A 14,909-nucleotide genomic window follows, 5' to 3' on the forward strand; every position below is an offset into this window, starting at 1 on the left:
CTGTGCTGACTATGAATTTTGAACGACTGTTGTTACCACCTTCCACTTAGTGATAATTTACCATTCTTGTTCTATTCCATGCTTGTGTTTTAGATCAAGTTCTTATGGTACAATTTAAGCGCTTTTATGTGCATTCCTGCTTGCTTAGATAAAATTACAACACATGGCTTAATTAGTAAGATGTGTACATTCATGAAGGAAGGCACACTTCCCACCGATTTCTTTCCCCATTCCCAGCAAATTGCATCATGAAAATGTTTTGGAAAAGGAAGGTGTCATTCTCTGAGTGGTATTGATTATTATTTAGCAGTTCTGTGAAGTGAACAACAATTTAATAATTGAGTGATTCTAACAAAACCCTACCATCATCTTGGTGGCAAACATCATCTTTGTAATCCAGTAACTTCCACCATAAGGATTATCACCAGTATGTGACTAGATAGCCACCTGAGGATAAATTTGAAACCCTTTATGAACTGAACATTATTCTCATTTTTTGTCAACTGTTTGATATTCTCCTATCCACTTCTTGGGGTCCTGAGAGCTTGTGGCCTAAAATGCAAATAACCATTTTAGGATTAACCTGTTAAACAGATAGAGTTAATGCAGTAATTAGAGTTGTTGGTCAGGTTGTTGGTCACTTTGGTGAAGATAAGTCTGAGGAAATAGGATACAGAAATGTCAGCTGGAAGAGACAACAAAGGTTGTCTTGAGAAAGGTTCTGAGAGTAATACCTGGAGGCTCTAAATCTGTCTATTATTTATTTTATCTAAGTTATAAAAAAATCATTACACACTAGTTATGTACTTAATTTATTGAATCAGGCTGGAGCTATCTCTATTTTTTTTTTAAGGACGTGTATTCTCAGGGTATTTTATTTGAACTTACACATTCATTATTTTTTTTTTAATTATGAAAATGTTATGGTTTCTCTAACTATTTAATCCCATGTAAATAGGTGATTTCATCACAGGTGACCTCTAATGTTCCTTTCAGCCCTAACTTCTTTGATTCTTTCTTTATACTTTTTCCTTAGGACATTTCTCAGGATGTTTGGATCTGTTCTCCTTTGGGTAGTGGTGCCGAGTTGGTGGCTTATCTATTTGAGGTTGTCAGTTTATGGACAGTCTTAATGGGCAGTCTTACCTGATCCTATCAAGATAACCGTTTAGTAAAGTTTTTTTTTTTTTTTTTTTGAGGGGGACATAAGTTTGGAAGATCTCTTCATTATACTTGGCTCAGCATATGGCATTGTACACAGATTTTCTTGCCTTTCACTTTATTGTGTTTCTAAATTTTTATAGATAACAGGAAGCACCGACACCTTTAAGAGGGATTTATTATAGACTTGCTTATTATTCTTGTTGTATTTCTTAAAACCTGTGTCAGAAAAATACACTGCCTAGAACCAGGCAGACTGGAGATTTCTAATTTTAAAGTACCCTGTGAATATTCATAGATATATGTAATTTTTATGTAAGGGTAACTCAGAATTTCTCTAATGCCTATGCAACTTCTAATAAACATTTTAAAAGCTGGAAATTCAGTATTTAAGGTGAAAAATTTTTGAAAAAAGTTTGAAAAATTTCCAGAAAGAAATGGATTGATTTCATAAAAGTTACTAATTTCATTGACATGAAGTAAAGTGTGTCATAAATAGTAAGAAGTTTGTTATGCCCTCTTGTTGATTTAAATAAAAAGAATACAGGGGTGCCGGGGTGGCTCAGTCAGTCAGTTGAGCATCCCACTTCGGCTCAGGTCATGATCTCATGGTTCATGAGTTTGAGCCCCGCGTTGGTATCTGTGCTGACAGCTCAGAGCCTGGAGTCTGCTTCAGATTCTTGTCTCCCTCTCTCTCTGCCCCTCTCCCATTCGCACTCTCTCTCTCTCTCAAAATTAAATAAAAACATTAAAAAAAGGATACAGTTTAAGAAACCAACCCATTAGATCTGAGTGTTTCTCATGTGTTTCTGCCTTCCTGTCAATTACAGAAATCATGAAGCTTGCATCTCTTAAAAATTTGATAATTGGAGTAGAATAGAAGAGAGAAAGAAGGTGTTATTAAATGGATATATTGTGTGTAAAATTACTGGTAGGGCTGGTGAATTCTGATGAATAAAATCCTCATAATGATTTCTCAACGAGCATTCACTAAACTATAAGATTGGCACAGTCAGCATGACTTCTTAAATATCAAATACTGTCAATAACGTAAGAAATTATGGATGTTTCATTTTTTAATCAGAAGTGTGCTCTGAATAAGTGCACAGAATCAGCGGTGATATTTTGCAGAATTAATAGTTATGTATGAAATAAAGTCATAAGAAATATCTACTGAGGCAAACACTGAACTCTTCACTGAAATTAAAAACGTTTTAGTACAAACTTTTTCCTTTGGGCCTACTGCTTTAACTCTGTGGTGAAAGCCAATAAGAAAATACAGTTTTATACAAAAACATGAACTTGCAACAAAATTCCTTCAGACCGTGTCAGGTGCATAAAGTGAAGTAAAGCTTCATGCTTTCCAGTCATATGCCAATAGTGTACGTTCCCTAGAAGGAAGACAGGGAAAAAGTTTTCAAAGAAGGGAGCTTTTGCCTGCAGTGGCTTAGATGACTCACTCTGTCACAGGGGATAATTTCACTGCGACCATTGAGATTTTTGTTATTTTCTCTCTGGGAGAAGGAATAGCTGGGTTTATTTTAAGTACCGGGCAAAGGGATTGTTAGTGGGAATTCTGCACGAAACGACCCAAGATGTAAGCTGCACAGGATCATTCATATTCTTAAGATAAGTTACTTCAAAATATGAGTATAATTACCCTTGAAATGTTACTTTTGAGTGTTTTTTTTTTAACTCTTTTTTTTTTTCTTAGCGGGTGAAGGAAGCACTTAAAATAATGACTGGGGTTGGTGGTATTTATAGGCCAGAATTGTCTGGGAAGTCCTTTTTTTCATCTTCACATAAACAGATGACTGTATGTAAAATAATGATTATATACTCTCGGTATTTTAAAACTGACTTTCATGTTTGGAATGCTCCTGACATCACCTACAGAGATCAGTGCTGTGGTCCATGCAAGGCATAGAAAACTAAGCTTCGTCATGTGTTTCTGTCTTCCTGTCAATAAGCTCACCTCTGGCTAATGAATGCAGAGAGACAGGTCTGCACTGTGCCAGAGTTGTATGTAAACTGCTCAGGAGCATTTGGGGCCCCACTGGCACCTCTCAGAACATTCCTGTGTTTACAGCCCCCAGAATATCTTGGGCATAGCTTGCTTCTCTAGCTCTGACTTGTTGCTAAGAGTCAAGCCACTGTGTAAAAAAACGGTGCCTCATTTTCACAGGGGCTCCTCAGCAGAGCAAATGGCCATGGGTTCTCTTTTCCTATGACCACAGTGCTGTTTGGGTTTGCTCTCTAGAAAAATGCATTGATATATTTGTGGCTGGTGGGGGCACTGCTTTATTGCCCATTGTGGAATGCATACTAAATAAAAACCACTATGATTTGTAATAAGCAACCTTACATGCTCTTCAGGTTCCTCCGATGTTCAAACATGCATAACCAACCATCAATATAAGAAATTCACCTCTAAGCTGTTAGTGTATTATAGTCCGTGACTTTTCAACTCAGGGAATGATACTCATTTATCTGTCTGTCCCATTCAGAACAACTTCTCCTTTATTGCATTTAGAACAGTATAACTGAAAGGCAATAAGGAAAGGCAATATCATAGAGTGGTTCACATTACGCTGAATTTTATTGTAGTCTGACATTGTGAGTGAACCTTTGGAATCCTTGAAAGGAGCATAAAGGCAAAACCTGCTTCTAATGGACTGAAGAAAAATACTCTGACGTAGTGATAAGTAAGGTGACTTCTAGAAATCAAGACTTGAAAACGTTTTTTGAATGAGTGCTTATTTTTGTTGTCCCAATTCAGAGAATGATATTAAAACAGCTTGCCATTGGCCAGAACTACCAATTTTTCCCCCTTAAAGGCAGGGCTTCATTTATAAAGATGTAAGGTGATCCACAACTCCTCCAAACTCCAGGTTAAAACAAAACAAAACAATAAACCTTGTCTTGCATTTTCCTCCAATTCTTCTGACTGATTATTTCAACAGTATTAGAATTTAGATGCTGTGAGAGTTTTCTCTTTAATCTGTTTATTTTCTTATTATAAAATGGACACTTCAGTGGCATTTATAATTATGAAGTTTATATTTTTTCATAGAAAGCAAAAAATTATTATCTCCATTATTCTCTGCTTTTAAAACACATGGAGTTGTATATTCTTTTGGCTTGAATTATTTTAGAGGGCTAGTGTAGATGTAGTTTTCAACTGCTATGGGAATTTTGATGACAACAGTAAAGAGTTCCCCAGAATCTTATAGTTCAAGTTAGAAATGAACACTCAATATGACAGATAAGTTAGACTGAGAAGTGCAAAATTTTACAGGATGTCAGGAAAAGAATCTCCCCTTTTGTTAATGCAAACACAAACTATTTTTTCCCCTCTTTCTTGCCTCTCTACCATGGTCTTGTCCCTGTCCTTCACTTTTCCCCAATTAACCTCTTCTGTTGTTGTGCCTGGCACATAGTAGGTGCAGAGTAAATATTTGTGTGTGTGAATGAATGAATGAAGGACGTTCAGGACACAAGAGCTTCTTGGTTCACTTGAGTCATTTGGCTCTTAACAGTGCTCGGTGTATAAACTGGATGTGTTGTTGACAACTTTCTTTGCTCTTTGTGTGCATAAGCTAAGAATAAACAGCAGTGAAGGGAAGGAGTGCTTCATTCATCGGAGGATTACACCATCATAAACTCACCAAAGTGTACCACACAGAGCCAGTGATCACAGAAGACAGGCAACCCAGGCCCCATCATTAAATATAGAAGTCTGTCTTCAGTGTTTTTATCCAAACAGACTCTCTGTATTTTGGAAATTTCCATCATACTTCCTTTTCGGTTGCTTCTCTTCTCAAGATACGAAGATTGAAGCTTGAAACTTGGTCAGGAAAGCTGGAAAAGCGATATATATATACATTCTCTTGTCACCCTGCAGAGACCGTGGTGTTATTGCTTTCTGGCTGACTTTTATGCCCCTGACTAATTTCTGTATTCTGGCAGAGATTTTTTTTTTTGGAGTCTATCTTCTATGAAAAGTGGTCTGTCTTAAGTGAAAGCACTTCATATAAGAGAACGCTCAGTTTGCAGTCAGGACAATAAGCCGACAGAAAACTCTGACATTCAAAGAGTTGAGTTCCAACAATGAAATGATTCCTCTTTCTCAAGACCAAATAAAAGCGGTAACATCTCAAGTCTGTATCTTTAATTGGATACCAACTATTTGAGGGAACTCAGATAGAATTGATAAAGTTATTCGTGTTTTGCCAGAAATGTTTCACATCAGAAGGCTCAGTATGTTTTTTTTTTTTTTTTTTTTTTTTTTTTTTTACTAGTGAATCATGTGTCTGTGTGTATGTTGTGTATACGTAGAGTAAGAATGAGTGTTAAGTACTATCTTTGTGTTTGGTTATTTAAAGTATGCAACATTTAATCATACTCTACTGAAAATGATTTTAATATTTTATAGTTTTTAAACAGTTAATATTTAATACAATATTTTTATTAAAATACTTTAAAAATGTTTTTTAAATTTATTTTTATTTTGAGAGAGAGAGAGACAGAGAGAGTACGATCAGGGGAGGGGCAGAGAGAGGTCCTTAGCAGGCTACACGGTGTCAGCACAGAGCCCAATGCAGGGCTCAAACTCATTAACCACAAGTTATGACCTGAGCCGAAACCAGGAGTTGGGCACTCAACCTATTGAACCAACCAGGGGCCCCTAATTTAAAATATTTTAAACATTAAAAAAAATATTATTTTAGAAAGAGAGAGTGTGCACAAGCTGGGGAGGGGCAGAGGGAGAGACAGAGAGAGAGAGAGAGAGAGAGACAGAGAGAGAGAGAGAGAGAGAGAGAGAGAATCTTCGGCAGGCTCCTTGCCCAGTGTGGAGCCTGAGGTGAGGCTCAATCCCACAACCCTGGGATCATGACCTGAGCTGAAATCAAGAGTTAGATGCTCAATCGACTAAGCCACCCAAGTGCCCCAACACTGAAAATATATTTTTTAGATGTTTTATTAAGTTGTTTTAAATATTACCAAAAATTTACTAAAGTAAGAAAATACATGAGAATAATGGTGTAGCTGGGGCAAAGGCAGAAATGTGTTTCTGCTGCTGAAGTGCCAATATGAGAACCAGATTGTGTGGGTTCACCATACTCTGAACAATGTTCTCGTCCCTGAGTAATAGCCACTGTCCATTTGGCTTGTTTTAAAGGTGCTTATATTCCTTACTTCCCTGAAGGTGAGATGTCATAAGTACATTATGTGGAAGTTTTTTGTAAACTGTAATCTAGTGTTCAAATATGAAATGGGATTGGAGAAATTTAGGATATAAATTAGTCTCAAATGTAAAGTCTTATTAAGCAAAAAATTCATTTGGTGGTCAGCTCACATCTCTGTTGTATATGTATTCATTAACTTTTTGAGGTAGTCTAGAGGTAGTCAGAGCTTGTATATTATAACAACTCCTTATTTGCCTGACTGCTGATATTTTGGTTGTGTTAGCTCTTTGTTTTGTTTTAACGTTGATTTATTTGTTGAGAGAGAGATAGCGAAAGTGGGGGAGGGGCAGAGAGAGAGAGAGGGAGAGAATCTCAAGCAGGTTCTGCACTGTCAGCGCTGAACCCATGAGGGTCTCAAACTCACAAACTGTAAGATTATGACCTGAGCCGAAATCAAGAGTCGGATGCTTAATCAACTGGGCCACTCAGGCGCCTCTGGCAACATTAGCTCTTGATAAAAAATGCGATTGAAAAACTTCTGGGGAATTTATGTAGTAGGTTTTTATCCAGAGTCATATTGATTATTATTTAACATAAATTATTAACAAATTTAGATCTCTTTTTCTATCTTAGAACAGATTGGAAGGAATAAAGTGAAATAATGTTAGACACAGGCACACTAGTAGAGAAGTCTTAACTGAGGACCTGGAACTGAAGGAGAAAGCAGCCAACTTCACAGGCAAACAGGACACACAGATAGGTAATACAATAGTGGAGATTCGCAATGATGGCGTGAGACAAAAAATTTAAATTTGCAATCTAAAACATTTTCTACAGAAGCAAGGGCCTTTAGAAAACACTTTAGAAACTAATAAAAGTGATAAAAAAGAAAAAAAAAGGTCAAAATGACAGCATTTCATTAGTTTATTTACTCAACAAATATATATTTGGAAAATGCATGTCTGGGGCCATCTCATTAATGAGTTGGTACTGTGTTTTGAATGGAAGGCAGTCTCCATCCATTCTCTCAAAAGGTGATCTTGTTTCTCTTATAGTCTCTCTGGACTTAATTCTCAGAAATTTGACACAAATCAAAAACATTCTTTGGTAGATTGTAGTATCTTAAGGTACTTCTCAAAAGCACAAGAGTTGATGCTTGAGATATCTGGAAAAATGTACAATAAAATGTACGTTTCTTCAGCTCTTCCTTTTATGCTGATATAGTCACTCATACACTGATGATATAAAGTCTTCAGGTAAATCTATGCAGGTAAAATTCTACTAAGTTGATGCCACCACCTCTAAAGAGAGAGTTTGGGGACCCTCTGGACATGACCAAAAAAATCTCAGTTTTTTTGATATTCTATTAAAAAATTCAATCTGTAAATAATGTTTTATGGTAAATGCTTCATTTTATTCCATCCATGTAACAACTGCTCTCTGTAATGAAAGTACCTATTTGTTTAGTGCTTAAAGTCTAAGAAGGGAAATGGAATTGGTCTAAGGAGGCCCCCAGCTTTCATCGTGCTGTTGTTCGACCATGAAGGCATACTTAACTCTCTGCTGTCCTCACTCTGACACACTGATCATTTGCACTTGGGAAGTGTACCTTCAATACCAAGTTACTCTTAAAAACAAAATAACACCACTAACGTGCAGAGCCTGGAGACAATTAGGACACAGGTTCCCTCCTTTCCCTTTTTTTTCAGGTGTGGGGATGGATTGTCACTTGCAAGTTAGTTGTAAAGAGGCTCTTTTTTAAACCACTTCATTTTCTGCTCTTAGATTGGGAATTTGTTTTCTACGAAGGTCATTAGGATAACAAAACTCAACTGAATTATCAAACAAAAATGTGGCTGATCCGCATAGAATATTGTAAGGAGAATCAACCCATGATCCTGAAAAATAATAGGCCACTGCATGTTCAGTTCTGCAGTTTTGTAATTTTAACGGGCTCTTCAGAGTTCCAGGTCTCCAATCTGACTGACTGCATGGAAATTTGCCACCTAGATGCCTGCCTTCAACAAACTGATGTTACCCTGTGTTACGCAGCTTGGTGTTGGAGACTGAAGACCAAAAAGCATGTTGACTTTTTATGGTAAAAAAGTGCATCAGGAGGGCAACTACATACTAGTTACCCTCCCAAGTTTGACCCCTGTCCTAGGTTTTTATTGCCTAAACTGGCACCAAAGGAACTCCTTGAAAATAACACATTCCTTGTCCATTCAGTGGTTAATGATGCTTAAAAAAATCAGTTTGTGACTGTGACCTAAATTATGCCAGAAGCTGTAAAACCATGGTTTCTTTAAATTCAGATATGACCCCATGCTTTAAAACCACTACACTGATCCTATAGTACTGTTTTGGGGTGTGCATGTCCTCACACAAACACATACACACACACACACACACACACGGACACACACTCACACTCACACACACAAAACACTTGGCATTAAATGACTCGATAAAAGAAATGGTATTTTTCAGACTTCCATGTTAAAGAAAAGGCTCATGAAAGAGATGTAAGTGAGCTTTAAGCCAAACATTTGTTTGGCTTTGCTGCAGCAGGCTGCAGGAATGTAAACTTTTTTTTTTTTTTTCAATGACTTCAGCTCTTAATTTGAAAGCTAGGATTTTTAGGAGTGAGCAAGAGACTATATTTGGCCAAAAAATTCTGCTGGCTTTACTTAGCCACTCTGCACATTCAAAACAATACTTCTTTATCAAAAAAACAATAGTCTGTTTTATTCACAGCACATGTAGAAGTTGGAACATCGACTGAATTCCACTTTCTTCTCTCGCAGTGTGTCTGTAACCAGCTAATGAGCTGCAACAGAGCCTGGCCTTCATTTTCAGCAAATTAAGTTCATCCCTCATAGGAATTGTGGTCTGGCTGTGGCACCGCTCCTAGGTATGGGTGGGATTTGTTTCTTCTACCAGTTGTAGGTTAGCCACATGGGTACGTGCTGTCGCACCACACAACAGAATTTTCTCTATAATAACCAGTCTAAGTAGCCTTTTACCCCACAAAAGTAGATCCCATTTAATTTACTTTGTGTTTATAGCACTCCCTCTCAAACCGCATCGTTGGCACAGACTGATATTTATACAACTTTTTATTTTAAACTATTTATTTAGAGTTGAGACTTCAGTAGCACTCCCTGTCCAATTCATTGAGATGCTTAAATTCAGGATGCTGAAAATGTAAATTGAGAAGAGTGATGTGTGTTCGTGGGACTCTTTTCTCCAGTGCATGGACACCCACACAACTCTCACTGAAGTCAAGGGAGGTTACATGTGTTGGTAAAATCTGTGATACAGATTGCTGGTAGGAAACCTTATGTTGGTGGGCGATTAAAAATAATTGCTCTTGCCTATTGTGTCTACATATTTCTTTGATGATATAGTTGATCACATCAGTTATGTAACATGCATCTAAAAATGTCTAGTTCAGAAGTACCAGTTTCATGGGGGATCTCTTTTCCTACGCAATGCTGTACTCCGTTACTCATTTATTCTAATGGAAGTCTCTAGTCAAATAGGTACTTGTCACAGAGGAAGAGGTAAATACAGCTCTTGATTTTTTAATCTGACCTCTGTTTGGGGGCCTTACCCAAGTTGTACATTTCTTAAAGTTGTACATACTTTTAGTTTTTGAACTTTAAAGTGAGGGAGGGGATGCCAATTTTGAATTCACATTTAACCACATAAAATAAAACAGCATATGGCCAATCTTTCTGTCCACAGTGGACGTTTCATACTGTTAATGGCATTGGACCTTCATTTTCTGTGAGGTTCTGCATGTTGTTCTTAAGTCCTGTATTATTTTGTCATCTAAAAATATAAGTGAAGTCTTGTTCATATCTTTGATTCTCTTTTATTTTCTTCTTTTGGAATACCTATCTATTTTCAAGACCCAGCTCATATATGATTTCTTCCTTGAGACATGTCTCATCTTTTCAAAGAACAACATAGCTCCATTGCTGTGGGATAATCTTTGGAGATGTTACCCAGTGCTTTTGTCCTCCTAGTATTTCCTCTAACCCCTACCCTTCCTCTACATCCAGGAAGCTAGGGAAAGGGACAAAAAGCAAAACAAGTGACAGTAAAGGAGTCTACCATTTTGTTTTTGTAACTCAAAATTAAGGATTTGCTTTAGAAAAGAGTTGAAAGAAGAAGGGGTCAGTTTCTGTTGTACTGTCCTCAGCCCAGGATTAGGTAAGATTTCGCAGGTCCAGGAAAGGGAAGCAAGTTGAAAAGGGAGGAAGAGAGTTAAGGTGCTGGTGTGTCCCCAAGAAGAGGCACAGACAGTGCCTGAAGTGGTGAAGAAGCAGAGAAGCACCGGTGAGGAATGGACAGTAGCTGTGAGAGAGGGGACTGCTGAGGTCTTGCTCCAGGAATGGGGAAGATGGCTCAGGTCAGCACAGAAGAGATGGGGGCTTCCCCGAAGAGTCCAGTAGCAGAGATAATGCTGCGAGGACTGGATTCCTCACCTTCGTCCTCTCTCCAGACTTCCTGGCACTTTTTAAATCCCCTGGAAGTTGGAGGCAACCCCGGGGGGAGACGGAGCTAGAGGAGGCCTTATTTTTGCTGCTATGTGAACGGGGGCTTCAACTCAAATATAAATTGTTATGGGAAAAATAATGAAATGATACACTTTTTGCATCTCTGTGCTTGGTGGCTCCAGGTTTGTGTGTGTCAATGGAATTATGCCTTCCTTGTTGTCATACTCCTCTGGCAGAGAGTGTGACACATAGTAGGCACACAAGAAACCGTTGGTAGCAGAATGAATCAGTATTGTAGAGCCAGACTTGCATGCCAACTGCTCCATATCTTTGATCTGGTTTCTCTGTTATGTCAGGGGAAAAAAAAAAAAAGTCCTGTCTTATTTTTGCCTGCTGCATGCCAGCTTGTCCTGTTTACTCCTGTGGTTTCCCAAATTCCCAAACAATGCGGCATTGCCTGAAATTACACTTCAGTGTTTTCTGGAGCATTTCTGCTGCCCACCCTACTTGCCGTGACTCCACTTCAGTTCCTGGTATGCCAGCTGCTGTGATAGCTCAGTGTCACAAAACCTCTACATGCGTCCACCCCAGTGGAGTTAAGTGGGACCACATCAATGCTGGGGAACTGGCTGACTTCCAGAGCCACACTGTGGGTCATTCTGTCTCATGCTTTGGTGAGGTCTATTTTCTCCATGGCCTTTCAGTGGGGAGAGGGGCCTGGGATAGGGCAGAGCCCAGAAAATAGAAACAGAATGCCCAGCGTGGGTGGAAAACATCCTCTTTCCCTCTTGAGTAGAGAAGATCCATTCAGAGGATGTTCCACTTATACATTGCCTGCTAGTCTAATTTTTCCAAAATTTTGTTTGCTTGTTTCTGGCACCTGTAAACCAGATGGGATACCCACTGACATACTGAGTTGTGTAGGATGAGGGGGGCTGTTCTGTTTCCTCCTTCAGCCCTTGTAAAGTCATCCGCCATTGCCCTTATGCACTGTTTAGACCTCAGCATCCATCGCTTATAAGTCCTATCTGTGTGATCTAAAACGTTCTCAAGCACTTGTTTAAAAGTTTTTTTTTTTTAATGTTTATTTATTTCTGAGAAAGTGAGACAGAGACAGAGTGTGAGTGGGGGAGGAGCAGGAAGAGAGGGAGACACAGAATCTGAAGCAGGCTCTGGGCTCTGAGCTGTCAGCGCAGAGCCCAACGCAGGGCTCAAACCCATGAACTGTGGGATCATGACCTGAGCCAGAGTTGAATGCTGAACCGACTGAGCCACCCAGCCGCCCCTTAGCACTTTTAAACTTTAATACATTCAGTGGCAATGTCACAGCGATGCCTTTTACATGTGTGTCTGAAATAATGTAAGTATAAACTGCCCTCCACTTCTACTTCTTTCTTATATCAATTCGTATAGTTTGGTTACATGTACCCAAGAAACCAAATGAAACTCGCTGAACAAGAACGTAATGGCCTCTTAACTGGAAGGTGGTGTAGTAGGTGGCTCCATTTTGTGAAGAAGTTGATTTTTTTCTGTCTCCCCACCGCACCTTCCACAGCCTTCTTCATGGTCAGAAGGTGACTACCAGCAGCTGACAGAACCAGGGCCACCCGTTTTCCTGTTCATGTCTTGCAGAGACATGGGAGCTACTAAGAAAGCTCCTTTTCCAGAAGCCCTTAGCAAATATATCCTTAAATCGTACCTCCCCAGTTTTCAAACACATATGATACGCATGCAGCACGTCCCTCTCCTTCTCCTTCATTTATCATCTCTCACATTTATTTGGTTAACATAGATAAAGACAGTGAGGACAATATAACATATCAACATGGCCCTGGATGAAGCTGCAATGAAGAATATACTCTCAGTGACACAGGCTCCAGCTGCCTGCAATTAATCACTCTCACTTAATTAATCAATCAATTGAAGCTGATTGGGGTTGTGAAAAGAATGGAGTGATGCTGTGTTCAAGCTTCGGCTTTGCTTTACTAGATGTGAGATCCTAGGCAATTTTTCTCACCTTCTAGAAACCCAGTTTTCAAATGAAATTGCTTGTAAAAGCATGCTGATAATGTCTACATTCTCCAAATAATAATAACTGTTATTATCATTCACTTTTAAGTAAAATATGGAGACTGGTCTTCATCTTAAGAGATCTATATCGAAAGGTTATGTAGTGTATCAGAGTCTTCATTCATTCAAAAATGAACGTTTATGTACAATTTGAAGTAGGTGAGACACTGTGCTGGATGGTAGGAATATGGTATTTATAAATGAATATGAACTTTAATTTTATCTGTAGAGGAAAATAATATAAAATGATACAGACATTTTAGTTGCCTCTTCCAGAGCGTCTCTAGAAAAGAAGAGAGGGCCTTGGAGAAAGGAATGACCAGCTCAGAGCTGAGTCCAGTTTGCAAACGAGGGAATTAAACAAGAGACAAGTATTAGAAGGTACAGGTGCCAAAGAGAAGAAGTGAGATCTGTATTGAAGGCCATGGCAGTGAAAATGAAGACAGTGGGTAAGTGTAAGAACTATTTTAGGGGTGCCTGGGTGGGTCACCTGGTGAAGCATCTGACTCTTGATTTTGGCATAGGTCATGATCTCATGGCTCCTGAGATCAAACCCCATGTTGGGTTCTGCACTATCAGTGCAGAGCCTGCTTGGGATTCTCTCTCTCTCCCTCTGTCGTTCTGCCCCACCCCAGCTTGTGTGTGCATGCACTCTCTGTCTCTCTTTCAAAACAAATAAAAATTTTTAAAAATTAAAAAAACCCACAAAATAAAACAGCCTGGCCACCCCACTCCCAAAGGATCAGATGTCTTGCCAAAAACTTTTTTAAAAAAGTAACTATTTCATGTGAAGAACAAAGACTTGCCAATTTAGTGATTAGGGTTTTTGAAATGGTGGCAGTGGAAAAATGGGATGTCAGTGATGCTGAAGGTTTGCACCTGGCTGATCTCAGAAAATGTATGAAGATGGAGTGGGGGAGGGAATGGAGGGAACGGTAGCAGACACTATGGTAACCAATTTAGAGAAAGCCCTTAACTTCACATAAATCATCTTACTTAATTCCCCCAAAGAATCATGCCAGTTATTACTATGCCTTTTTTTTTCCAGATGACTAAACTAAAAATGAGCAAGGTTTTTTTGTTTGTTTTTGTTTTTGTTTTTCCTTCACACTGGTAATTCTGACTAATACATACACAGAAGAACCAAAAAGGAAACCCGAGTGGTTATTTGGTCACTTTGATTAACATAGTTATTCTGTGCGGACAATTCAGGCCAAAAAGGACCACGCTACTTTGCTCACCAAATACCATGCAGTGACTGTGTTTGTGTGTAATAATGTGTGTTTGGAGAAGGAATTATTTGTACTACCGAAGCTTTCGTCTTTGTGTTGGGTTTATAACATTGACTTAACTCACACTTGGATGTGCCTGGAAAATGTAGTTCCAATATGTTGTCTATAACTACTTTGGTTCTCTTACAAATTTAAAGTCCTGTGTCATTTAAAATTAGGTCTGCTCCAATCATTAAAATAATCCCTTTAGATAATGCTGCCCCTTTAGGAAACCATGCTTTGTCTCCCAAATTTCTCAACCTTCTGTCCACTTCCAGGTACCCTTTCTAGTTGGTGATTGGGTGACTGTGGTGGACGGGTAAGACTTTCATAGTCTAGGAGTGGTGGGGAAGAGCTAGCTAGCATCTTTGGGTGCAGAGTTCTTTTGATCCTCTGGTTTCCAGGCTGATGTCCTTTGTCTGCTATCTTGCTGGCACTCAGCTGATGTGGCACCTTTTATCTTGGCTTGGTCAACTTGCTCTTACCTTGGCTTTCTCTGCTTCATTCCCCATATTGCTCCCTGGCAGAAAGCCTCAGTTGACCTTCTACCATGGAGGCATTCTTGCTTGCTAGCTCTTAACTCAGCTGTCTTGTTAGTTCCCTATGGGGTTAGGGTGGGGTGCTGTGGGAATGCCTGGTTTCTATCCAGGCCACAGTGAAACAAAGTGGAGTCTAGGAAAGCCATTCCTCAAAGCTAATAGATGAACTCC

The 14,909-nt window shown here is 39.0% G+C and overlaps 1 long non-coding RNA gene across 3 annotated transcripts in view; it reads left to right on the forward strand.

Annotated features, from left to right (window-relative positions):
* Positions 1–14,909, forward strand: part of LOC115520292 — a 113,211-nt gene that overhangs the window by 8,403 nt on the left and 89,899 nt on the right. The window lies entirely within an intron of this gene.

Source organism: Lynx canadensis, chromosome A1 (genome assembly GCF_007474595.2).
Source record: "Lynx canadensis isolate LIC74 chromosome A1, mLynCan4.pri.v2, whole genome shotgun sequence".
In the NCBI taxonomy this organism is placed as follows: domain Eukaryota; kingdom Metazoa; phylum Chordata; class Mammalia; order Carnivora; family Felidae; genus Lynx; species Lynx canadensis.